Genomic DNA, 26,243 nt, shown 5'->3' with positions numbered 1-26,243 from the left:
CGACGCGCAAAGGTCGCTCGCGCCAACACGTGTTCGCTTCTGAGAATTTGAGCGTCCGAGTGTGTTTACGTTCGAACGCTGCATTCCTTTCTTGTTCTAGGCAAGGCGATAACTTGCCGGCCTAGCACACTGAAGGAACATAGTTTTTTTTGTATTCGTTTATTATTTATTTCTTTTTTTGGTTGGTTACATAGTGTAGTTTTTCCGTTTATATTTTTCTTTTAATGTGTTAGCTGTCTGTTGGCAACTCGCGCGCGTCGTTGAATTTGAAAATAGTTTTTTTTTTTTCAAGTATTTTTTTTTTTTTTCATTTGAATTTTTTTTTAAGTTAACGATTCGATCGCACCATGCCGCTTGCATGTAAGGATCGCGTAACCATGCGTAGAATTCTCCGCGATGCCCGCGTCAAGGAAGTCAAGCGCCGTATCGACTCGACGGAGCCGGTTGCCCTACTTGAGTTAATGCGTTACCGTGGTTTAGCGTTGCACGGCGACATGGACGAACTTAGGGAAAGGTACTTGCGCTTCACGATCGCGTCGGAGATGCCAGAGCTTGGGTCGCCTTTACAGCCGGGCGATTTTGCGTCGGGTCGCGTGCCTGATGTAACGCGCGACGAGTCAATGCATAGGGTAATTAATAGCGACGAGAGCGAGAATAGGACGGTCGAATCGGCTAAGGTTGCGCCGCCAAAGGCGGCAGAATGGCGATCACCAGGACAGGCGACGCGATCACCCGACCGCGTTGCCGTTCTGCCTGAGCCAATTCGGCCGCCGGGCGAAAGGGTTATCACTCCCATCCCAGAAGAGGAAATTTTACCCGCCACCGCTACCGCTAGTGCGATAACACCAGAGGTAGGCGTACGCGCTGCGACTGCGCCCGAGTTAGAAAGACGCAGCAACGGCACTTTTAGTCAGGTTTGGGACGCGATAACAGCAGTCCCACGATGGATTTACCGGCGGGAGGTGCAGCAAGGTATCACTGACGGTACTAAGGCATTATATAGGGTAGAGAGAGAAGCTGTGCAAGGAGGAGTGGATCAGGCCTTGCAACAGGCTCAACGGCCGTTGCAGGCCGATCCGTCGGCCGGCCGCGCGGCGCTGAACGTGCCAGCGGCCGCCGGCCCCGTCTATCAGATTCACCCAGGCGTTCCTCCGCGTGGAGAAAGGCCGATGAATCAGATATTATTCCCAAACAGCTCTCTCGAAACTATCTATAAATCGCCCCCGCAACCTGACACAGAGACCTGGGTTCGTGAATGGGAAAGGGCTGTACGCGCACCCTGTAGCGAATACACACGCGCATCAGGTTTAGACAAAGTAGGCTCGGGCTCGGAGTCTAGAGCTTCTACGAGAGTATCAAAGAGCAGGCTGGTCAAGGCGAAAACAAAAATTTTGCCGGACCATGGCAGCACGGTTGACCTCTCGAGCTCCTCCGAGTCAGAGATCGGGGATCGCAAGGAAAGCGTATCGCAGCATAGCGATAGGCCGATTAAAACTAAAACTAGAGAAAAAAACCCGAAACGCGTTAAGTATATAAATGGCGTGCCGGCCGATGGCGTTAGTGCGTTGACAGCATGGTCGCTTCGTTTCTCGGGCGATGATGACATGAACGCGATGAGTTATTTATCAGGGTTAGAAGACTGCCAGCGTTATTACGGTATTTCGGACGAAGAAATGCTAAATGCTATTGGCACTACCTTCCGGGGCAAGGCGCGTTCATGGTACGAACTTAACCGTAAACAGTGGGCAAGTTTCTTAGGATTTAGAAAGAGTTTTTCGGCTAACTTTTGTCACCGGCTTACTCGCGAACAGCTGTACCGAGAGCTGAGACAGAGATCGCAAGGAGAGCGCGAACGTATTTCGGATTATGTAGCTGCTTTCCAATCAATTTTAAGATGCTTCGATCCTCCGGTATCCGATAAAAGACAGGTATCCATAATCGTGGAAGGGCTACACTCCCAGTACAAGCGCTTTCTAGAGACAAAAAGCTTTAAAAATTTAAGTCAATTTAAAGAGGCAGGATTAGCTCTAGAAGACCGTATGGCGGGCTGGAAAAGGTGGCAGCGTCCACCGAGCGCGGACGTTACGCTCGTGCCGGAGTCCGCTTATTCCGAGCCTAAGAAGCCGGCTGGAAAGAAAGCGATCGGGGCAGTAGAACAGGTCGCGGGCGAATTAGAAGAAGTTTTAACAGTAGAACCGGCTAAAGAAACGCGCGCTAGCAGGAAAAAGGCAAAGGCCAAGGGCAAAGGGCCGAAGAGCGAAGTTGCCGCGGCTAATGCCCAAGGCGCGAAGCCGCAGGCGACGAACCGCTCTTCGCAGCAGACTGCGCAACCGAACGTTGCAGCGCAACCGAATATTGCAGCTCAGCAGAACGTTGCAGCGCAGCCGCCGGCCGCCCAGGTGCCGATGTTCTCCGCGCCGAGTTTGATTCCACAACAGCGTGGACAAGCTAATGGCGCTCAAACAGGTGCCGCGAGAGGACCACGTCCTTTTGCAGGCGCGTGTTTCGCGTGTGGTCTGGTCGGCCATCAGAGGTCTCAGTGTCCGGCCGCGCAAAATGCGCAGCCGATTGTCTGCTACAAGTGCAGACAACCAGGGCATTATGCAAATAATTGCCCACTGAGACCGACGGAGGCCAAGCCAGAGTGTCAGGTTTGCGGGACCGTTGGATTTGTCTTCCGAAATTGTCCGACTTGTAGTCAAGTAAGACAGGGAAACTCGGGTGCAGGAGCCGCCGACCGCTCAGCGACTCCTGCTTAAAGCAAATCGAACGGGCGGTTTGGAAAGACGAGCTGCTAATAAGGAAGAGCAACTCGGTTGTTGCGTCGGAAATAAGGAATTCCGATCGCATCATTAATGTAAGGTTAGAAATAGAATCGGATACAGGCGAAAGAAAGCAAGTCGTCTGTAGACCGGTAGTTTTAGATGTAGGTGAGAAGTTAGAGTCGGATGCAAACGAAAGAAAGCAAGTCGTTTGCAGGCCGGTAGTATTTGGTGTAGGTGAGAAGTTAGAGTCGAATGCAAACGAAAGAAAGCAAGTCGTTTGCAGGCCGGTAGTATTTGGTGTAGGTGAGAAGTTAGAGTCGGATGCAAACGAAAGAAAGCAAGTCGTTTGCAGGCCGGTAGTATTTGGTGTAGGTGAGAAGTTAGAGTCGGATGCAAACGAAAGAAAGCAAGTCGTTTGCAGGCCGGTAGTATTTGGTGTAGGTGAGAAGTTAGAGTCGGATGCAAACGAAAGAAAGCAAGTCGTTTGCAGGCCGGTAGTATTTGGTGTAGATGAGAAAATAGAGTCGGATGCAAACGAAAGTAAGCAAGTCGTTTGTAGGCCGGGTAGTGAGGTCGTTCACGATGTAGCTGACGAGAAGCTGGAGAAACTAGATCTCGTAGTTAATGGAGAGTCTATTTCCTCGGCGTTGGACGGGCCCCTAAAGCCAGAGAACCAAAAATCGAGCATTTCGCGCGGCGGAAAAGCCTCGATTCAACGCGTTAGTGCTAGGGCCGGTCATGAACAACGGGACGAGGCGACAAGCGGAACTTTGTTTAAGTACGATGCGTGGGATGCGGTCGGAAAGAACAAAATTCAGCTGAACGTGGACTCTTCCACATCTGACGACACGGCCGGTTCAACAAATTCGCGCATAGATAATGCGCACATATTTGACGAACCCGCCAACTCCGTAGCTTTGGGCAAGCGTCCGGTTCTCTGTACAGACGCACCGTCCGTTTCGGTGAGGGGGGAGACTGAGGATAGCTCAGTACCTTTACTAAGAACGGAAGAGTCGGATCAAGCGTTAGTAGCCGTGACAGAAAATAAGTTTTTCTTGAAGGTGAAGATAGGCAATGAAGTCTATAACGCGCTGCTGGACTCAGGTGCTCAGGTGTCAGTTGTAGGACCGAGACTTGCACAAAGATACGAGGAACGTTTGAGGCCGCCAACTATATTCGTGCAAGGTATTTAAGGTGAAAAGGCGCGAACATTAGGCGATCTCAGACTGTGTGTTGAGATAGGTGGTAGAATCGCCTGGCTGACCGTGACGGCCGTGTCAACTTTAAAACACGACCTGATATTAGGCGCGGATTTCTGTAAGAACTGGCAAATCAACATTGATTTCGGGAATCGTGCTTGGCGGTCAGGTGATCAGAGTGACTGGTGTCAATTTGCTGACGAAGGTAGTGAAGCAGTTGACGTGTTTGTGGAATGCGCAGGTTTGAATCGGTACGAAGAGACTCAGCGCGAGACGATCATGGCGCTCGTCCGCCGGATCGTCCCCGAGTCTGGCGATTCACCGGCTGTCACAAACGTTATCGAGCATATTATCGATGTAGGTGATGCGCGCCCGATTAAAACGCCAATGCGTCGAATGTCGCCGAAAATCTTGGCCTTCCTGCAGGAAGAAACGATGCGCCTGTGGAAGGCAAAGATTATCAGGCCGTCGAACAGTCAATGGTGTAGCGCGCCGGTAGTCGTACGTAAGCAAGACGGCGGTTATAGATTTTGTCTAGATTTTAGCCCGGTTAATAAAGTGACAAAGATTGACGCTTATCCAATGCCAAGCATGGACTCAATCTTAGATAGGTTGCGCGGCGCGGTCCATCTTTCGAAAATTGAATTAAAGTCAGCATTCTGGCAGATTCCGCTCTCGGAACCGAGCAAGCAGTATACAGCTTTTGCAGTACCGGGATTAGGTCTCTGGGAGTTTGAAAGGATGCCGTTCGGTTTGGTAAACGCGCCGGCAACGTTCATGAGAGTCATGGACGCACTTTTCGGGCCTGAATACGAACCGCACGTTTTCTGGTACCTTGACGATTTACTAGTGGTTAGCGCGGACTTTAAAAGTCATGTCTTTTGGCTAGAAAAGGTGCTGAAAAGGTTAGCGAGCGTAGGTCTAGAAATCAATCTCGAGAAGTCGGATTTCTTCTGTACAGAAGTGACGTATTTGGGCTATCGCTTAGACAGTGAGGGTTTGCGTCCGGATGACAATAAGGTGCAACCGATTGTAGACTATCCGGCTCCGAGCAATATAGCTCAGTTGCGTCGCTTTCTCGGGATGGTAGGCTGGTACGCTAGGTTTATTGAGCACGAAAGTGATATTAAAGTTCCTCTAACAAAATTGATTCGTAAAGATCAACCGTGGGACTGGGGTGAAGCTCAGCAAGTCGCATTTGAAAGGTTGAAGCGCGCGTTGACTGAGGCGCCTGTCCTTGCGCGCCCGGACTTCGCGCGCCCTTTTTACTTGCACTGCGACGGTTCATCTTTTGCGGTAGGTGCGTGTTTAGTTCAAATATTCGACGATGGCGAGCATCCGATATGCTACGCCAGCCGAATGCTTAACACTCATGAGCGTAACTACACGGTTAGTGAGATAGAGTTTTTAGCCGTTCTATTCGCGGTAAAGAAATTTAGACCGTACATAGAAGGGTCACACTTTATTGTAGTTACCGATCATAGCGCGCTTACGAGAATTTTGAATAAAAGAGAACTTACAGGTCGGTTAGAGAGGTGGGTACTTGAGTTTCAGCAGCACGACTGCGAGATAGTACATAGGAAAGGGGCATTACACCACGTGCCAGACGCGTTATCTAGGGAATTCGAAGATGAATATGAGGTATGCGCGTTTGAGGACACGAGCGATAAATGGTATCTGCAATGAATACAGGACGTGTTATCTAGACCGAAAAAGTATAGAACTTGGAGGGTAGAGGGTAGCACGCTCTATAAATTCATGCAGAATCACTTGCTCGATCCGATCACTAACAGAGAAGAGTGTTGGCGCATGGTGGTGCCGGTCGAGCATAGAGAACGCGTGTTGCGCGATGCTCATTGTGAGCCCTCCTCTGGACATTTAGGCCGGGAAAAGACTTACGATAGGTTAGCACGTGAGTACTACTGGCCGGGCGTTTGGTACGACGTTAGTACCTTTATTGCCGAATGTAAAAAGTGCCAGGAGTACAAAACAGTACAACAGGCGCCGCTCGGCTTAATGGGAAAGCGTGCAGTAGAACGCCCCTGGGCCGTAGTAGCCACAGACGTAGTCGAGCTACCGCGTAGCAAAAACAGGTTTCGGTACATGGTCGTGTTTCAAGATCTGTTCACCAAGTGGATAGAACTGAAACCGCTTAGGTCGGCAGACGGGCCTGCCCTCGCCGCTGCCTTGGAAGAATTAATTCTATTTAGATGGGAAACGCCAGAGTATTTGATAAGCGACAATGCGAAAGCATACAAGAGCGTGATCTTCCAAGGTATGTTGCGAGAGCATGGCATCGAGCATGTGTTGTGCCCCGCATATCATCAGCAGAGCGATCCGGTTGAACGCATCAATAAGACACTGAAAACCATGATTGCTATGTTCGTTGATAAAGACCACCGAAGCTGGGACCGTTATTTGCACGAGTTTAGGCACGCTCTAAATACCGCGACGCAGTCGTCAACTAAGGTATCACTGGCGTTCTTAAACTTTGGTAGAGATCCTCGGCCGGTTAAAAGTCTTAGAAGAGAGTTGAAAAAGAAGTTGCCTATCACGAAGATTGATACGCAAGCGTGGACGGATCGGTTAACGCGATTGAATGCGCTTCGAGACCTAGTGGCGAAACATATTGAAGAAGCTCAAGAAAGGCAGAAGCGTCAATATGATAAAGGTAGAAAGCAAGTACTTTTCCAAGTAGGCGATCTAGTCTGGCGGAAAGTCCATACGCTTTCTAACGCTGCCGCGGGTAAGAACGCGAAATTAGATCCGAAGTATGACGGTCCGTTTAAAATTATTAGCGTAGTTTAACCCGAGATTTATGAGTTGCAAACAGATAGCAAACACCGTAGCACGAGAGTACATGTGTCGGAACTGAAGCGACACATACCACCTCGTAGCGTTAAAGGTTGTGAGTAGACTGTATATCTGTTTATTTTAATTGTTTAACGTATGTGCTGTTTTATTTTGTTTGTAGGTTTTATATTATTAGTACTATGGAAGGTACGCCGATGGAGTCAGGAGCAGCCGCACCCGTCGAGCCTGATCGCTCTGCGCAATCCGTTGCCGCGATCGAGTTGAGCGCCGCGCTTCGCGCCGAACAGTCGATGGCGCTGGAGCAGGTGGAGTCGAGCCAGGTTGACAAACCTGCCGCTCTTCCTTCCCAGGAAGAGCAGGCGGCCTCTCAAACCGAGGCTCAACCACTGCCTCCAAGTGCCTCGACTGTCCAGCTTGGCAGTGCCGATTCCTCCCCCGTTGCCGGCGGGACCGGTCCCGGCCGAAGTGGGTAGCCAGGTACACCTCGCTAGGAAAGGCAAGGCTCCGCAAACGGTGCTCCGTTTAGCTAAGCCGGTGCAGACCTGGTCGAAGGCAGTGAGGAAGTGCGCTTCCTTCCGACTCACAACTCTCGCGATACGCGAAGCCGCGGAGAAATCTCGCGTGATGTCCGCCTCGGCAGGTTTGTTCCAGCCACCGGCTGGAGAGGACTCCCGGAGTGATTCGTCGCCGGACCGACTCCCCGCGGCCAGTTGCGCCGTTACACCAGTAATAGGGAGAGCCGCGAAGACGCGCGCGAACTCGCGAAGACGAGTTGGCCGTACGCCGTTGCCATCTCCGTTGGCACGTTCCACGGGCACGAACGGGGTACTCGAGATGCTCGACGACGACGGTACTTCGACTGAGAAGAGTGCGCGGGCCGCTGATGTGCCTAAGGTGGCGCCTCAGAAGCACGTACACGAACCTCTGCCGTGGAAGCCTCTCGAGCTTCAGAGGCTCGACCCGGCCTACCAGTTCGTAAGAACTGGTGGCCCGGGTGGCTTCGCACCGGCGGGTTATTCGGCCGACGAGAGAAGGCGCGAACACGAGGAGCGCGTGAACGCGGGACGGAGGCGAAATCGAGGTCGGCTCAACCTATCCTCGTGTAACATAGAGTCGCCGCTGCACTCGCGGGACCCAATGCCGCCGTCTTCGGCTCGCCTGGTCGCGGACGTTGCGTTAATTGACCCCGACCAACGTACCGGGGCTTCGGCGAGTCGAGCGGCGAGTCACATTGTGGCTCGAAGGCTTGGGCCCTGCGGGAGTGGTGTCGGCGCTATGGAGGTGGACGGGCCGTCGGTGCCCTCGCCGTCTCCTCTGTCACCGTTGCCGGTCCTCCCCGTGCCGACTGTTGAGCGCGCCTCGACATCATCAGAGGCGTGCCCACCAGTAAGGCGCGAGGGTGCACGCGCGGAAAGGTCGTTGCCGATGAATACGCCGACTAGAGTAGGCGCCTCGAACCTTGAGGTCAGGCTTGCGAGGGGAGTCTTCCTCTGCGGGTTGACTTCGGTGCCGTGGGATGATCAACTAGATCTCCCACCGTACCGGTGTTTTAACTGTCGGACGGGCTCCCACCGCAGGACTGACTGCACGAGGCCGCCACTCAGACGCGACTTTTGTCGGAATTGTGGCCGTTTGGACACAATTGTCGACAATTGTCCGCGTTGTAGCCAAGCGTATTCACGGGAGCAAGCGCAGTTGCGAGCGATTCGGGACGCCCCGACCTCGGTCTCGAGTGAGCCGCTGGCGAGTGTGGTGTCTGTCCTACAAGACAGGCACGCGCCACAGCAGGCTCCTCGAGAACCGGAGCCCCAAGTTTCGGTTCCGCCGACAGTCGCGACGGCCACCTCGGGAGTGGCTAGGAAGAAACGCCATCGTTCGGGAAAGGCGTATCGCGAAAGGCTGGCCCGAAAAAGCGCTCGGCAGCAGACGAGCGACGTTGAGTCTCGGTCGCCCAACGGGTCGAGTTCGCTCCCGGCGGAAGTTGCCCCGATGGAAACATCGGAGGCGACCCCGCCGATAGCAGCCGTCGCGAGCGGTCAACGGCTCAGTGGTGCTGGCTCCCTTACCCCAGTGGCGGAGGAATTAAGAGCCCTCCGTCTCAAGTATTTGGAGAGGAGAGATTAGTTTCCGAAAGAAAGGTATGGTATTCTTTATGAGGCGGATACGTGCGTGTGGCGTCCTAGTGCGCCGTTGATTCGATCGGGTTGTGCGTTAATTAAAAGTTCTTTTTTTTTTTTTTGGATTGGATTCATTTTCTTTTGGAATAATCGTTTTGCTCTTGTGTTTGATGTTGTAAGACTTAGCGCGTATAGTTCGGTCATTAATTCGAATCTTCGTTTAAATAATGAAACTTAGATTAAGCTAGTTTAAGTGTTATAAGTTTATGTATAAGCTATTTTTAGTTTGTAGCGTTTGACCGAGCCGTGAGCCATTTGCCGGAAAGAGAGAGAGAGCTTAAAGAGAGCTTAAAGAGAGGTAAGGCCTTGTCTCCAAGGGAGAGCTTCGGCCTTCGGAGGGGCTGTGACGGTGTAGGCCCGTCATGGCCTGCACCGTTCGCTTATCTCCCTCTCCTTCCTAGGCAAAGGCGCACGGCCGGCATCAAGCGCACGTTGTTATCACGTGCCTGATGCCTGCCCTTTATTTTTCAGCTACGCACGAGAGCGGTGGAAGGAGAAGCCGTGGACGCGACGACGCGCTCGAGTATTGAGAGTGCGAGAGAGAGAGAGAGAGAGAGAGAGAAAAGCAATAGTTTGAGTGTTGGGCTTGGCGCGCGGCACTTGTCGCGACGGGCATTGCCGCGTGCCGCCGATTAGGCGAGTGGTGGGAGAAAGCGTAAGAAGCCGGCTCTCATGCACTCACGACGCAGAGTGACGCGACGCGCGCGACAGCAATCAGTCAACGAGAGCTGGTGACCATCGCTGCCTGCCCTTTGTCCGGAAGAAGTCAGCATTCCCCAGCAGATCGGCCGGACGGGACTTCCTCTGCCAGCGACGCGGCAGTCAGGAGTTTTCCTGTGAGAAGCCGTCATCGAGGCAGAGCCCGACAGCTTTTTCTGCCAGATCGCCAGCCACGCAGCAGCGAGGAGTTTTCCAGACTAGCCGCCGGTGGGACACCTTCAAGGCTGCCAGCAACAGCGACGTCCACCAATTTGGTCAGGTCACCGATTCCTCTCTCTCTATATCTCTGTCTTTCCTCGGCGATTCTCACGGTTCGCGTTGCTACGCCAGGCTTTTCCGAGCCGGCGTAGTTTTCGGCAGTGTGTAAATTTAAGTAATTGTTTGAGCCGGTTAATGAGGTGACATGGCGCTAACGTGCCGGTCATCTCGTTTAGAATAAGTTCGCGTGTTTAGTTATAGTAATAAGTGATTTGTGTTCTCATCGGCACTCGTGGTAGTGCGTTTATAATAAACGTGTGTTAGCGAATTGTGTGTGAAGTTAATTTGCCCGCTGTTCTCCTTCCTGCTTTGCTTGGAGCGATACACCGCCTCCCTTGCCTTCCCCCTTTATAAATAATTGGTAATAGTAGTGAATATATCGACATTGCACGCCGACGCTATTACATATAAATCAAGTCCACAAAATTCGAATCACTTTTCTCCAATGTATTCGTGTACTTATCGCTAGCTAAATGCTCATCCTCGCTCGGCTCGGATAAACTGTTATAAAACTATGTAGTATTGTGCGTGACATTAGCATCGCTATCTTCGCTACTAGACTGAGCGGTGTCATATATGTCGACATTATCAGCAAAATAATTGATTTCGTATTATGATTTTTTTTGTTTAGAATTTTTGGCTTTTTAACTGTAACAGAAGTTTCGGGGGGAAGATATTTTTTTTTTCTCACCTATTAAATTTTTTCGCTTATTATGGCCACTTTGCTTATTATGGCTTTAAGACGATCGACTATTGGTTTGAATATCTTATTCAAGATTTCGTCGGTATACTCTTGGCTATACTTCAATAAACTATATTTTTGTCTTATTGCGTCTTGCGCTTTTACGAGTTGAGAAAGCACATGTATATCCCGTTGATAATCAGCCATGTTGACGCTTCAACGATTGTCGAGAGATTGTATACTGCATTACTATCGTGATATATTTATAACAAAACAATCAAAGCCCTTTCGATATCTTCCACAGTTTATAGCTCTATCTTTGTCGATCACTAAAAACCCATATTTATCATCCAACCAGCATTTTATACAAAGTTCTTTAAATTGATTGTAAGTCATATCAGAATTCACATGATCGTCGTACATATGTTTTATATTTGCTTTGTCTTGTCGATAAATTACTAATAAATTGACGTTATCTCTCACGAGATGCATAGGAATACACGCGTACGTTTGTGAGGGATAGAAACAGTCGACGCTTCTATGTTTGCCCATACAAAAAAAAGCACGTACATTGTCCTGTTTCTCACAAGCGATGTCGTTGAATATCATAATTGAATTAGGCAATGCATGCTCGGGATCGATCACGGATTCGTGCATCTTAAACGGAAAATACTTCCCTCCGTCTATCGACTTTAAGATCTCTTCCAAAAATTTATACTTTGGCTGATCGAGAGATTTCGAGTACATGTAAACATTTTCGAATCTAACGCCATTGGGGTGAGTGATAAGTGCCAAAAGGCTGTTGGTCTCACCAGAGTTGAACGGACCACAAAAAATAGCTCTGATGCTATTCGGCAGTAAATCTCCGTGACGATTTGATAGCTTATTCTCCCGCACGATGACGACAATATTTTCTACGGGAAGTTTCACAGTTTGTTCTTTGAAATTCATACTCACGAGACAGAGTTCGAACGATAGCTGACCACATGGCTATATATATACCTGTTTTTATAGTTTCAAACGTTAGTTGTGTGTTGGACTTGATCGAGTGATGATCATATGCAAACGTCAAAGAGCAAAGAAAGGATGAGAATTGGTCAATGATATCATCAATAAACTTCCATTTAAACTCTATATTCCAAGCTATCAATATTGCGAACCAGGAAGTAAGTTACAGACACGTTTAGCTTGCGGTGATCCAGGAATCAATCGTCTCGACGCAGCTTGCAAGCAATACGATATAGCGTACTCGAAAAATCGAGAAAATATCCAGACTAGAAATATCGCAGACAAAATTTTAGCTGAAAAAGCGTTCAATAGAGTCTTCGCTAGGGATTCTAGTTTTGATGAAAAAGCAGCTGCTTACGCTGTATCTAACGCGATGAAATTAAAATCAAAGTTTGGTATGGGTCTCGCGAAGAAAACCAAGTCGAAAGGACGCAAGAAAACTAAACAGTTAGTTAATTTGAAAAGCGTGATCAAAGCGGCCACATTCAAATGGTCAAAGGGTAAATATGCGCGCAAAGTCATCGGTTGTGCTTTGAAAAAAGCTCGTACAACCGTTAAAAAACTGGTGGAAAAGCAAACATCAAACGTTCCACGAATTCTGCCTATATCAACTAAGATGGGTGGAGCTTTGCCCTTCCTCATACCACTTTTTGCAGGCTTGAGTGCAACTAGCGCTTTAGCTAGTGGCGCTGCGGGAATTGCAAAAGCCGTGAACGATGCAAAGTCTGCAAAACAGCAATTGGAAGAGAATAAGAGACATAACAAAAGACATAACAAAACTATGGAAACCATTACTCTGGGAAAAGGCTTGTATCTCAAACCTTATAAAAAAGGCTATGGATTTTATCTCAAACCTTATCTGGGATCAGGTTTGAAAAAAAAGTTTGAAATAAATCTACCGGATAGAGCCTTCACAAACGTCGACTTGATGAAGTATACAAAAATTTTGAATATACCAAATTTTCGCGGAATCTTAAGAAACGACCTTCATGAGAAAGATAAATGACCATATTATCACGAATCAGCTATAGTCAATCTTGATGACGTCGAAGGAACAGGGACGCACTGGATGGCTTATCAGAAAATCGGAAAAAACGTCACATATTTTGATACTTTTGGAGATCTTAGGCCACCTATTGATTTAATGATATATCTTCGTGATATCGAGATCAAATATAATACGAAAAGATATCACGATTTCAATTTTCACGTATGCGATCATCTTTGCTTTTAGTTTTTGTGCGAGGGTATAAAAATAAAGGCAACGTGAAAATATTGGTAGTCATGTTCGGACAGTCAAGGAGGATTCGTTAACTCTGACTCTCTCGGGTAATTCTTTACTGCTGGAAGCGCACTATTTCCCACCAATCAAACTATCACAGTATAAACAGTACAAGTTAGGCTTAGTCGAGTTCCTAACGTTCAAATCCATACCTAAGATCGACGTACATAATAATAAATTTTACGTCGCAAATCAAATTATCGACATACCCATCGGGACCTACGAGATCGACGACATTGATAAATTTCTTCGCAAAGCAATGCAGCGTCTCCACACTGGTAATAATAATAATATAATATTAAGTTTGAAACCAAATAACAATACCTTGTATTGTACAATCAAGTGTTCTGAACCTATCGATTTTCGCCCTCAGAATTTTATCGGACGATTGTTGGGTTTTTTACAACGTACATTAGAGGCAAACGTTTCTCACAACTCTGATCTGCCCATCAGTATTCTCAACGTGAACGCTGTCAGAGTTGAGTGTAACATAACCGCTGGAGCTTACTTGAACGAAAACACCGTTCACGATATTTACGAATTTTTTTCCAGCAATACCGCCTGGATATAAAATTATTGAAATTCCCTCCTACGCGATTTATCTTCCAGTTACGAAAAAGTCTGTAGATTATTTACAATTACGCATCGTCGATCAAGACGGAAATTTAATTAATTTTTATTGCGAAGTCATAACCATCAGATTACACCTGAAAAGCGTATAATAGGAATTGTTTACGATTCAAAAAGTGGTAGGGGCTATATAAGCATTGAAAAACGCAAACCCACCATCAGTCGTCGACTGAAATTGAAAACGTCAACATGACGAACTCCAGTCATCAATCGACATCGGAAAGCGAAAGCTTTTGCACGTCAACGCATAAAGTTCCTAAAAAGTCTTGGGTTAAGAGTAGTTCCTGGTGGAAAATAAATTGCATAATTTTTTTTGTTGCTTTCAACGAAACCATGGAGAATATTCTAGAAATACAGTCACCTCTCGTCTTCTATGAATCTTTGGTTCATTACGAGATCCACGCTCATCAACCCTACACCAATTTATCGTTCAAAAATAGTGACGAGATTCGTATATCAATTCAACATCAAGCTTGTGCCTTTTACCACCTCGTAGCTCGTTACACATTTGTGGACGATGATATAGCAACAATAACACTTTGGTAACGAATACTGATTTTGTTAATAATGCCATTTGTCACATGTTTGAAGAAATTAGGTATGAGCTGAACGCTATAGAAATAGATAAATGTAAGAACGTTGGTCTCACAACAGTTATGAAGAACTGGTTATCTCACACTCCAAGTCAAACCTCGATTACCGAAAATGCTGGATGGATAAATATAGAACAAGAGGACCGTAAAATAACCAATGCGAATGGCGACTTTGTAATTTTGATTCCTCTGAGCTTCATACTTGGATTCGCTGAGGACTTTCGCAAAGTGCTAGTAAATATGAAATATGAATTAATTCTCATAAGATCGAGTACCCATATAAATGCAGTTTATCAAACGTAGAAGATCGTCTCCAACGTTGAATCTTACGAAGAATTCAAGATTAATGTAATATATCTCGAATGGCTTATGCCCTATGTGACTTCATCGAATGCAAAGAAAATACGTCTACTCGACTTTTTAAAAAGCGAATGAAGTATTTCAATGAGTTTTCGTAGTTGGGAACTGTACGAATATCCAGCGCTGTCTGCAAACACAAACCACGTCTGGATAGTTAAAAAGACAGATCAGTTGGAGAACCCACACTACGTTATCGCAGCCTTCCAAACCAATCGAAAAAATGAATCAAACTCTAACGCTAGTATATTTGATTATTGTAACATCAGAAATGTAAAACTGTACCTCAACTCTCAGTGCTATCCATACGGTAATCTTAACATTAATTTCAGTAAAAACCAGTACGCAATGTTGTACGATATGTATGGCAATTTTCAAAATGTATACTACGGTAAGGATGCCGAACCGATGCTCAAAAAACTCGAATATAAAAATGACATACCACTCGTAGTGATTGATTGTTTGAAACAAAACGAATCATTAAAGACAGCTCCAATGGATGTGCGCTTGAAGTTCGAAACCAGAGAAAATATTTCCGAAGGAACTACAGCGTATTGTCTTACTTGACACGATCGCATCGTTCAGTATAATTCGATAAATGGAGATGTGAAGAAACTTATTTAGGAGAGGGGGAGGGTATTAAAGAATTGACTCTTTCCTTTAGCAGCTCAAGGCTTCGTGATGCCTGGCAAAACTTATGCTGTGAAAGAGTTTGCGATACTTCCACTTAACTACAACGAAGAAAAACTCGTACGCTTGTTCAAACCTCCCTTTCCATGGCGAAGACTAACGGAGAAATATAAGCGAGAAAATCTCTGGTTAGAACTCTACTATCATGGATTAACATGGTATTCCGGCGATTTAAAATAAGAAGTGCATAATTTCATCATCGCAGATACACTAAAAGATGCCTCTGATTCTGTTTTCGATTTGAATGATTGGGGCTATTTATCTTTCGAAATATTCAAATCAGTTACCGTGTGCCGATAATCATAATTGCAACTAAATAACGACATGTGCACATCAAAACGTTAAATTCATCAAAAAGTTTTACATCAATGGCTGTTGTATGGATTGGAAAGAGAGCGATGAAGTCGTTGAAGGATTTCTATAGTGATTTTGTTTTTTAAGTAAATAATTTGTAGAATAACATGTATTTTTTAAAAAAAAACAAGTATTCTTTTATTTTTTTATTAAACCATAAAAAAAAATGTTTTTTTATTGTAGTTGAAGTGGTTTACAACGATGACATGTGTACATATGATTATTAGTCCTTCTTTTCGTTATTGAACTACTGATAGCCTTTTTTCCAGGAAAATTATTAGTATTGCACAAAAATTTGGAATACTTTGTTTCCATGTCGATGATTCTTTGTTCTTCTTTTCGTCCAGGTCTTCCTGTGGAAGACGAGAGTACTTTACTTTAGAGTAGCGATCCATTTTATTAGAATACTGGTTAATGAATGATTCGATGATTCTTTCAATGTGCTATTTATAGTAGCTTACAACCACGAAGGCTACAAATAAAAGTAAGCAGGATTTTGTGTTGCATTTATTTCATCTTTGTCTTCACAGGTACTTGCCCTTTTTTTCTATTAAACCATCTTCGGTAGATGAGACACACACATATACACATATACACGCGCGCACGCACAAATTATGATAAAATTATTTAGGGGAGGGATATTAGTATCATCATAATAAGTATATAATATAATCATAAATAGTATAATCATAATAACACACACACACACACACACACACACACACACACACACACACACACACACACACACACACACACACACACACACACACACACACACACACACAATAAAATCAAAGCGTGTAACACATAACGCACGAGCATTAAGAGCATATCAGCTTAGTAGGGGAGGGGGAAGTGCGTAAAACATACGGGCATCAGAGCACATCAGCTTAGTATGGGAGAGGGGAAGGGGAATGCATAGAACGCACGGGCATCAGCTCACGGAGGACATCTCAGCTCAGTGAGCTAATATCCCTCTGATCTGAGGCCTCTCTAATTTACCTACTATTTTGATCTTCTCAAAAGAGTTAAAACTGGAGATGAATTGTGGATATATAGTTATGATGTCGAAATGAAAGTTTAATCATCCCAATGGTAGACCCCAAAAGAGCCAAGACCTAAAATAGCAAGCCAAGTTTGATCAAACGTCAAGGTTTTACTCACTGTTTTCTTTGATTACCGTGGCGTAGTTTATCAGGAATTCTTACCACAACGCCGTATGGTCAATAAGGAGGATTACCTTGAAGTTATACGTTGTTTGTGAGACACAATACGTAAAAAACGTCCAGAACTTTGGAAAAACAATACGTAGATTTTGTATTATGAAAATGCACCTGCTTATTCATCGTTGCTTATAAGAAATTTTTTGGCTAAAAACAATACCACAATCATGCCTCAGCCTCCATATTTACCGGATTTGTTTCCCAGTGACTTTTTTTTTCCTAAAACTTAAAAAACCTATAAAAGGACATCAATTTTCAACGATTGAGGAGATAAAAACTGCATTGCTGAAAGAACTCAAGGCTGGTAAAAATTAACGTAGAGAATCGCCCGGAAGCGCGTTTGAAGGGTTATTCTAACAATTAGTGATGTCGATAGTCTAGGTGAGAAATCGCACTTCTAGCAACAGCGGAACCCTGAAACTGCGCCAAGCCTCAGGTGCACCTGAGTTGTGTCGTTGCCACGACGTCACACTTAAGTTTTTGTAAAATTTTTTTTCCAGATTTGGCAAACTTTCAAAGTTAGCAAAAAATTTTCCCAATTTTTTGTTTGCAAAAAATTAAAAAACAATCGATGGCATTCATGAGTCATACCATTTAAAAGCTCATACAAGGAAGGTATCCCAATCCGAACTTACCGATTTTGATAATTCTTGTACGAGGTCTGTCCGGAAAGTATCGGGCCTACGTTTGTATCTTCGCGCCATAGTGTTCAAGCTACCTCTACCGGACAGAAACGTCAACAGTAAAGCCTCACGAATCTATTGGTTACTTACTGATAGCAGCCGGACGTATAGTTCATGCGAAGCGTGTCTTTGTTTATAGTGCCTTTTTCGCGTTCGTCGGATTTTAATATTGTCAAAAATGAATGAAAAACAAGATCAACGAATTTGCATCAAATTTTGCTTTCAACTCGGAAAAACGAGTTCGGAAACTATTGAAATGATGCAAAAGGCCTTCGGAAGCGAGTGTATGAGCAAAACACGAATAAAAGAGTGGTATAAACAGTTCAAGGATGGTCGCACTTCTGTCGATAGTGATTCTCGTTTCGGCCGACCTTCGACGACAAAAACCGCAGATAATATTGAGCGAGTGCAACTTGCAATCGAACAAGATCGTCGTATGACTGTGCGAGAACTAGAAGAAGACTTTGGGATACCAAAAACTAGTATTTCAGAAATTTTAACCGAAAATTTAGGAATGAAACGCGTGTGTGCGAAATTCATTCCAAAATCGCTCACAGCAGAGCAGATGAAAATTCGCTTAGAAATCGCTCTGGACAATCTGGAAATGGTCAATAATGATGATAATGTGCTTAGAAAAGTTATTGCAGGTGATGAATTATGGGTTTATGGTTATGATCCTGAAACAAAACAACAATCTTCACAGTGGAAGCATTCTGAATCGCCAAGACCAAAAAAAGCACGTCAAAGTCGGAGCAATGTTAAGTCAATGTTGATTGTTTTTTTCGATTGTGAAGGTGTTGTACATCACGAATATGCACCAACAGGTCAGACAATAAATAATAAAGAATACTACGTTCAAATTTTGAAACGTTTGCGTGATGCAGTAAGAAGAAAACGGCCGCACTTTTGGGAAAGTGGTGACTGGCTTCTCCATCATGATAATGCGCCAGCGCATTCATGCAATCTTGTGCAGCAGTTTTTGAGCAAACACAATACCGCATTGCTTCGACAACCTCCATACAGTCCCGACATAGCCCCTTGTGACTTTTGGCTGTTTCCAAAACTAAAAAAACCACTCAAAGGACACCGATTCGATGACAAAACAACGGTTGAAAACAATGCGACGAGTGTACTTAAGGCTATCCCTAAAAGTGAGTTCCATGACTGTTTTGAAAAGTTGAAACATCGATGGGACCGTGTTATTCAATCAAGTGGGGATTACTTTGAAGAATGCCACCCACCAGTTGATAAAGAATAATGCTTGCACGAAAATATAAAGGTAGGCCTGATACTTTCCGGACAGACTTGGTATATGTTGTAGTACATTAAAAAAGCAAGAGATTGGTTTTTTTTTTTTATAGACAAAAAAACATATTTGAGGGGTGAAATCCACCCACAAATTTCACTCCCAAAAACATTTTTTTAAATAACTTTTCTTCTAGTCAATATTTTTTAGTAAATAAAATTGGGTAATAATCCTTATAAAAAGTAAAACAAACTCTGCTGTGATTGACTTCTGGGGGTTGCAACCCCTATTTTTAATACACGAAGAATTGAAAAATTGACATGAATTTTCGCAGTGGAAAAATAGTTTGAAAGAAAATAGAAAAATAGAATCATTCAATTTCCGATTTATCAATAACAAATAATTGGAGAGGGTAAAACTACTCTTATTAATAAAAATTAGTATTTAATGAGTAGATAATGCATAAGTTTTAAATTAATTTTTTAATTTTCAGTACTCGATGACCGTCGCCATTGTAAAAATGTTAGAATGAAGTGAATAATTTAAATATTATTATAATATTATTTCAACTTTTCCAAACGCGAATGGTAAATATTAAATTTTGAGTAATTATAATAATAATGGAATAATAATGAAGGAATAATAATAATAATAATGAAGGAAATAACATTTGTTTCGTTTGTTTGCCAGATGGAAGGATATCTTAAAGGCGCTGAAAAGCAACTTCGGGATCCCACCATACCTGCTTCGGGTTGTGGAGGATTATCTAAAAAACAGACTGATAACGTACGAGACGATCGAAGGACAAGTAACAAGACAAGTCACCGCTGGGGTGGCACAAGGGTCGGTACGGGGACTTGACTTCTGAAATGGCTTATACGATAGCTTGCTTCGGCTTGGGATTCCTCTCGGAGTGATCCTCGTCGCCTACGCTGATGACGTGGCGACGGTGATTACGGATAGGACCCCCGTGCTGGCGCAGCTGGCGTTGAATCAGACCATGAGACGAGTCAGACGATGGATGACAGACCACGGACTACAACTCGCACCGGAAAAAACGGAACTGATGTTTCTCATGAGAAGACGCATACAGACGATACTGCACATGAGGGTGGGGACATGCGAGATAGAGACCAAGAGGGAAGTCAAGTACCTTGGGGTAACCCTCGATACACGAAGATGCCAGAGGGGCTTATATACAGAAAACAACCCGGAAAGCGGCAGAGAGGATAGCATCCCTGAGTCGCCTGATGGCAAATACGACGGGACCGAGATCGGGGAAACGACGACTGTTAATGGCGACAGTTCACTCGATCCTTCTATACGGTGCGGAAATATGGGTAGACTCCCTGAAGACAAAGAAATAGTGTAAGATAATGATGATGGTACAGAGATAGGGCGCACTGCGAATCGCTTGCTCCTACCGAACAGTCTCTGCACAGGCTGTTTGGGTGGTGGCTGACGTAATACCCGTGGATCTTCTGGCCTTTGAACGCAAAAGGATCTATGGGAGCAGCGCGGACATAGAACGAAAGAACGCGGCAATCGCCGAGCGTGATAGGACAATTGACATATGGCAAGGCCGATGGACAAAAGAACGAGGTGGTAACTGGACGAGACGACTGATACGGGACTTGAGGCTGTGGCTCCGAATGAAATTTGGTGATGTAAATTTCTACATTACCCAGCTCTTGACGAGCAACGGATACTTCCGACGGTACCTTTACAATATGAACAGAGTACAAACACCCGTCTGTAAGTACTCGTACTGTGGATACGAACGAGACGACGCGGAACACACGTTTTTCGCGTGTGATCACTGGACAAGACTCAGACAGGAACTGCAGGAACGATCGGCAGCATCACCCCCGATAACATTGTGGCTCTGATGCTGCGTGAACCCGAATGTTGGTGCTTAGTCGCTATCTATACGGAAACTATACTGAGACGTCAGAACGCGGACGGCTGCCTGACAGATGATTGAGCAAACGAAGTGACGCTACGTAACGAGATACGGAGGAACGACACGAACGGACGAACACAGACAGAACCTCCAGTCAGAAGTAATATCAACATAGTCCCTGGCTGGGGAAAAGACACCAAGGAGATGGCGGTTTAGTGGGTAGGCCTGTTTTTTTTTGGGAGTCCCACATAACCCCTCAGTCAGACAGATTAAGGATAATCCGCAAAAAGGATTCCGCAACTCTTTGTAAAAAAAAAACATTCGTTTGTTTATTAGTAATGTAGAATATTATAGTCTGATAAAACGTTTGTTTACAAAAGAGTAAGGTCTTTCAGTTATCTAATTGAATTTAACACATGGAAAATAAATATCAAAACTTGACCAAATGAAATGATGTTATTAAATTCTTTAATTATATTCATACGTTGAAAGTGAGAGTTGAGGATACTTATAATTAAGAAAACAAGATAAAAATACTATCAAATGAAATGTGTTATCTGTCCTATATATATCGTACAAGCTTTTGTAAACATAAGATATCAGTTTGAATTCCATGTCTTTACTGTTTAAAAAGTTTGATGTCAACTCGTGATGTATCTCTCTCTCTATGGCGATAATATTAAGAATAACATATATATAAATGTTATATTACTTAAATTATGTTTCTCCTTAGCAGCAGTAGACGACGACAGCGGAGAAGGTAAGAGAGAGCGCTGACAGAGAGACCGCGTGCGCGTGTAGGCATAACGATATGTGTGACGAGCCGCACGCCGCACGCCGCGTGACGAAGGACCAATAATTAGCTGATAGCTCCCGAGCCGTGCAGAGTCATTCGGTCGTGCGCATACTTGTTTTAGTCAATCACGACACTCTCAGGAAGCTCGATTACGATCCGCTTAGCAAAAACATAGACGATGCACAGAGTACATCATATGCAAATGCAAATGCTGATGTACAAAATGCGCCACCGATTGCCCTCGACAAGCAGTAAATAACTGCAAGTCGACCCGAAGTGAATTTGCAATATGTCTTTGCACAAGCGGATGTGTGTACCTTCACGTGATGGGGCTGAGAACTTTATCTCCACAAGGAGATAGGAGGCAAAACACACAACGCTCTCCTACGATAACGCAGACCATATGGCCAATATAATAATTTGAACGATAATTTCGAACTTTAATTTTGAACACCTGTTTTACGCTTAAATTTCGGAACTTGATTCGAATGAGTGGCATGACTGGCACGAGTACTGAAAACTGCCTGGGGAGTCGCCTTGTCGGCTAGGCGAGACCCCGACCCAAAGTCAACAAATATTGAACGAAGGAGCAGAGATCAGTATCACCGAGTCATAAAAGCCTTTCCATTTAAAACGAAATCCGAAATCGGGGCGAAAATCGGGAAACAACTCTTCGAATGACGGATACCCACCAGCGTAAACGGGGATGACCAAAACGCAATGGGAAGACCTGCCCTGGTACGTCGAAGCGAGGGACCTGTGTGTTGTGGGAGCAATCCCTTAATACAAGTACGCAGGGTGGGATGATTTTGAATGAGCCCAGGAAGGGAGGTTTAGCTGGTTGATCGTCTTAGGAATTTCCTTTGACTGTCCTGGTTGAGTCTTTCTTCTGACGTCCTAATTTGGATTGGCCTCTGTGGGACAGTGGTACCTGGTCAAGCAAATTTCGTAAGATTTGTATGCCGCGCACTTCCGAGGCGGTAGACGTCGGGACAACTAGAGTCCCGTCGCTCCCAAACCGAGGGTCAAGCCTTTAGTTCCGCTCTCCTCGAGCGTGAACCTTGAAAAGATCGGTACTCCTTTCGAGGAGGTCGCCGTCTTAGATTAACAAGGCTCCGACTCCCTGTGAGTGTCAGGGATGTCGTAGTAAACTTGACTTTTGGATCTCCAAAGAATCTTCGAAAGCGAAGGAGTGAAAGACGGTGGGCTATGCCAACCTTCGGCGCCCAGGGAGAGGGGTGGTAATGTTTGATTACACTGTGCCTCCCCCAAAACGGAAAAGTGTGAAAATGCATACACTAACTGTGACAAGTTAGTGAGTTGCAATTATGCGTGCAATACCTCCTTTTCTTCGCGACAAGCGACTGTACAGTTAGGCGAATTCTGCAATCTTGCCGAGTCGTAATTGAGAGGCTTCGATTAATGTAAGTACCGACCGTTCTTTGGATCTCTCTCTCGCTTTGCCTATCTCGCCGGTCTCTTTGAACCGCCCTGTACACTGACACGTACATAAACTATATATATTTGTATACTACTAAAACTGCATGGTTTTTCTTTTGGACTACCCTTTCCTGCCTATCGCTTCCCTCAACTTTCGCGATTTAAGCTGCGTGATCCACGACGCTTTTCGCGGGCCAGTTGGCGATGTGACCTATCGGGCCGGTCTTACGTAGCAGAACGTAATCCCGTGAAGAGCTGCAATTGTGCCAGCCACTACTTGACCTCGGTTTAATTAATATATTGTAGCGGTCTAAATCCCCGTTACAACTAGACGGACGTGATTTGGAGAGTTAAATAATTTCTTCAATATTTTCAAATTTAAATTCATAAAATAATTTAATCTTAATTTCTGTTTTATCGAAAAAAGTAAGAAATTTTGAATGTTTATTTTTTATTCTATTAACACAGTCTATTCATAAAAGTAATTAATGCAATTGCAGTATTTACGATGAAAGTCAATCCTTTAAACATAATCAATTTATTGCTGGCATACATTTAAACATTAGAATTACCGATTAATAGCTCAACTACTTATCAAGAAAATCAGTTAGCGAAAAACATAAAAAATATTTTAATGGATTCGATGGACGAATTTCACGATGTAGAAATAATTTCAGAAGAAACGTTAGATTTCCAGGAGGAATACAAGGATCCTGATTATTGAGGACGATATAATGCATCATTATCCTCCTCTTGTAGAATTTCCAACAAATTAGTGTAAAGAAGATAGAGAAGATTTATCTTCTGATTATAAAGAAAGAGCAGTGAATTATTGGCGAAGTGGGAAAAGAAAATAATTTGAGCCTTGAGAGTGTGAAAAGTAAATTCTAAAAGGTATCTTCTATCAGTCAGCTTCGGCGTTGGGCTCACACAGTTAACCAAGGTGGTACATACAGAGGAAAAATTGCCCGAATTTGTGATTATATATTACAAAATCTTAAATCAGCTGTTGACGCTGGTTTTATTGTGTATGATCAAGATTTGCGTCGTTGGGAATTACACGCAAAAAAGGATCTCGAGTTTGAAGATTTTAGGTTCAAAGCTTTAAAACACTGGTTATCAAGATTTAAAATTAATCACATAATGGTACCAAGAAAAATTAACAAATTCGTTACCCGAAAAACTTTCGAAACTAGTGCAGAACTAGAGAAACAAGCTCTTACATTTGTACCAATGTGAAGGAAGCTATTCACGAAATTGGAATTCATAATGCATATAATACAGATCAAAGTGTATCCCAATTGGAAATCCACTCCGGAAGGACACTTGCGGGAGAAGGCGAAAGTTAGATTCAATGTCTTGTATAATCGGTATTATCAACGACACACAGCTATACTATACAACCCCTAATATCAGGTGAAAGAAAACTTTTGTCACCTCTCTTTTTAGTTTTAAAGGAACAATCTGGCCAGTTTGGACCAATTGTAGAATCCAAATTGGTCAAACCTCAAAATATACGTAGAAGCACCTAAATCTGGAAAATTAACTTCTGGTAAGTAATAATTAAATATAATTTAAAAATAACAGAATGCTGATAGAAAAATGTTAAACAAATTTTTTTATTGCAGATCTTTTTAAAATTTGGTTGAAGAACATTTTTCATCCAAATATTGGTCCTACTAGTATATTGCTGCTAGATTTTTAGAGTGGTCACTGCGAAAAAGTAACTGAAGAAACTAGACCAGAAAATAAGATGGTTAATGTTATGAAAATTCCAACTGGAACTACAGGAAAAATCCCACCATTAGATATATTCGGATTTCGAGTGTGGAAAAACTTTGTTCGACGTTTTTCAGATAACGTTATTTTAATGGATTACAATATGAATTTACGTTCGAGAAATAATATTATTAGGCTTCAGTCATTGGTTCATAACCAATTTTCGTCATCAAGATATTTTTAAATATTTTAAAATCTTTTTAAATATTCTTGGTTTAAAAGTGGAAATCTCGAAGAAAAACCGGAAAAATTTGATAATCCGGTTGATTTCAGTTTCTGGGATTCTTGTAGTTCAAAATGCGAAATCGAAGGCTGCTTTAAAATGCTGTATAAAATGCTGCTATTATACGTTGTAGCTGGTGTAAAAAGTCCCTATGGTTCAAACATTTTTTTGATGATTATCATTACTGTTCAAACTTTAACAAATAAAAAATGTTAAAAATCCGTTCCTTCTAAATTATATCAAATTTTACATAAAAGTAAGGTGAATTTGTTTGTAAAATGAAAAATCTTTATTTATTTTTCTACATCAATGTCATCCCCTTCGAAGTAATCCCCTCCCGATAAAATACACTTATGCCAACGTTTTTTCCAATCCTCGAAACATGCCAAATAGTCCCTTTCCGGTATAGTCATCAGCGCCTTCTTCGATTCAGCTCTTATCTCCTCAATCGACTCGAAACGCGTTCCCCGGAGTGGTCTCTTGAGTTTTGGGAATAGCCAGAAGTCACACGGAGCCAAATCAGGCGAATACGGTGGTTGCGGAACGATATGCGTCGAATTTTTGGCGAAATGGTCATGAAGAACGAGTGCAGTGTGAGATGGTGCATTATCGTGATGCAAAAACCAAGAGTTGTTGGCCCATAATTCTGGTCTTTTTAGACGAATTGCTTCACGAAAACGACGCATAACGCTCAAATAATATTCCTTATTAACAGTTTGGCCGGGTGGAAGGAATTCATAGTGCACCACACCACGAAAATCGAAGAAAACTGTCATCATGACCTTGATTTTTGAACGACTTTGACGTGCTCTTTTCGGTCTGGCCTCGCCTTTAGCACGATATTCGCTTGATTGGTCGGTTGTTTCAGGGTCGTAAGCATAAATCCAAGTCTCATCTCCCGTAATCATGCATTTGAGCTTGTCCTGATAGTCAGAAAGCATTGTTTCACACACATCAACGCGGCGACTTTTTTGCAAGAAATTGAGCGTTTTCGGTACCAAACGAGATTTGACTTTTCGTAGGCCGAAATGGTCTTTCAAAATTGTTTTCACAGATCCTTCTGATATTCCGATCATATCAGTAAGGTCTCTAACAGTCAACCGACGATTTTCGAGCACTAATTCCTTCACTTTATTGACGTGTTGGTCATCTGCTGACGTCGATGGTCGTCCGGAGCACTCCAAGTCATCAACACGTTCACGACCCTCTTTGAAGTCTTTGTACCACTTATAAACATTTTTCTGCGACATGGTAGAATCACCAATGGCCTTCCGCAACATCCTCAACGTTTCCGCAGCCGAAATTTCATTCCGCAAACAAAATTTGATGGCACTTCTTTGCTCAATTAAATCAGACATTGTAAAAATCGAAACATGCACTCTTGGTCGTTTGGTAAACACAAGCGTAAATATATTACT

Source organism: Phymastichus coffea, unplaced genomic scaffold (assembly GCF_024137745.1).
Source record: "Phymastichus coffea isolate CEN01 unplaced genomic scaffold, Cenicafe_Pcof_1.1 PCOF00032, whole genome shotgun sequence".
Lineage (NCBI taxonomy): Eukaryota > Metazoa > Arthropoda > Insecta > Hymenoptera > Eulophidae > Phymastichus > Phymastichus coffea.
The sequence above is the reverse complement of the archived record's forward strand: the minus strand, read 5'-3'. Positions refer to the sequence as shown.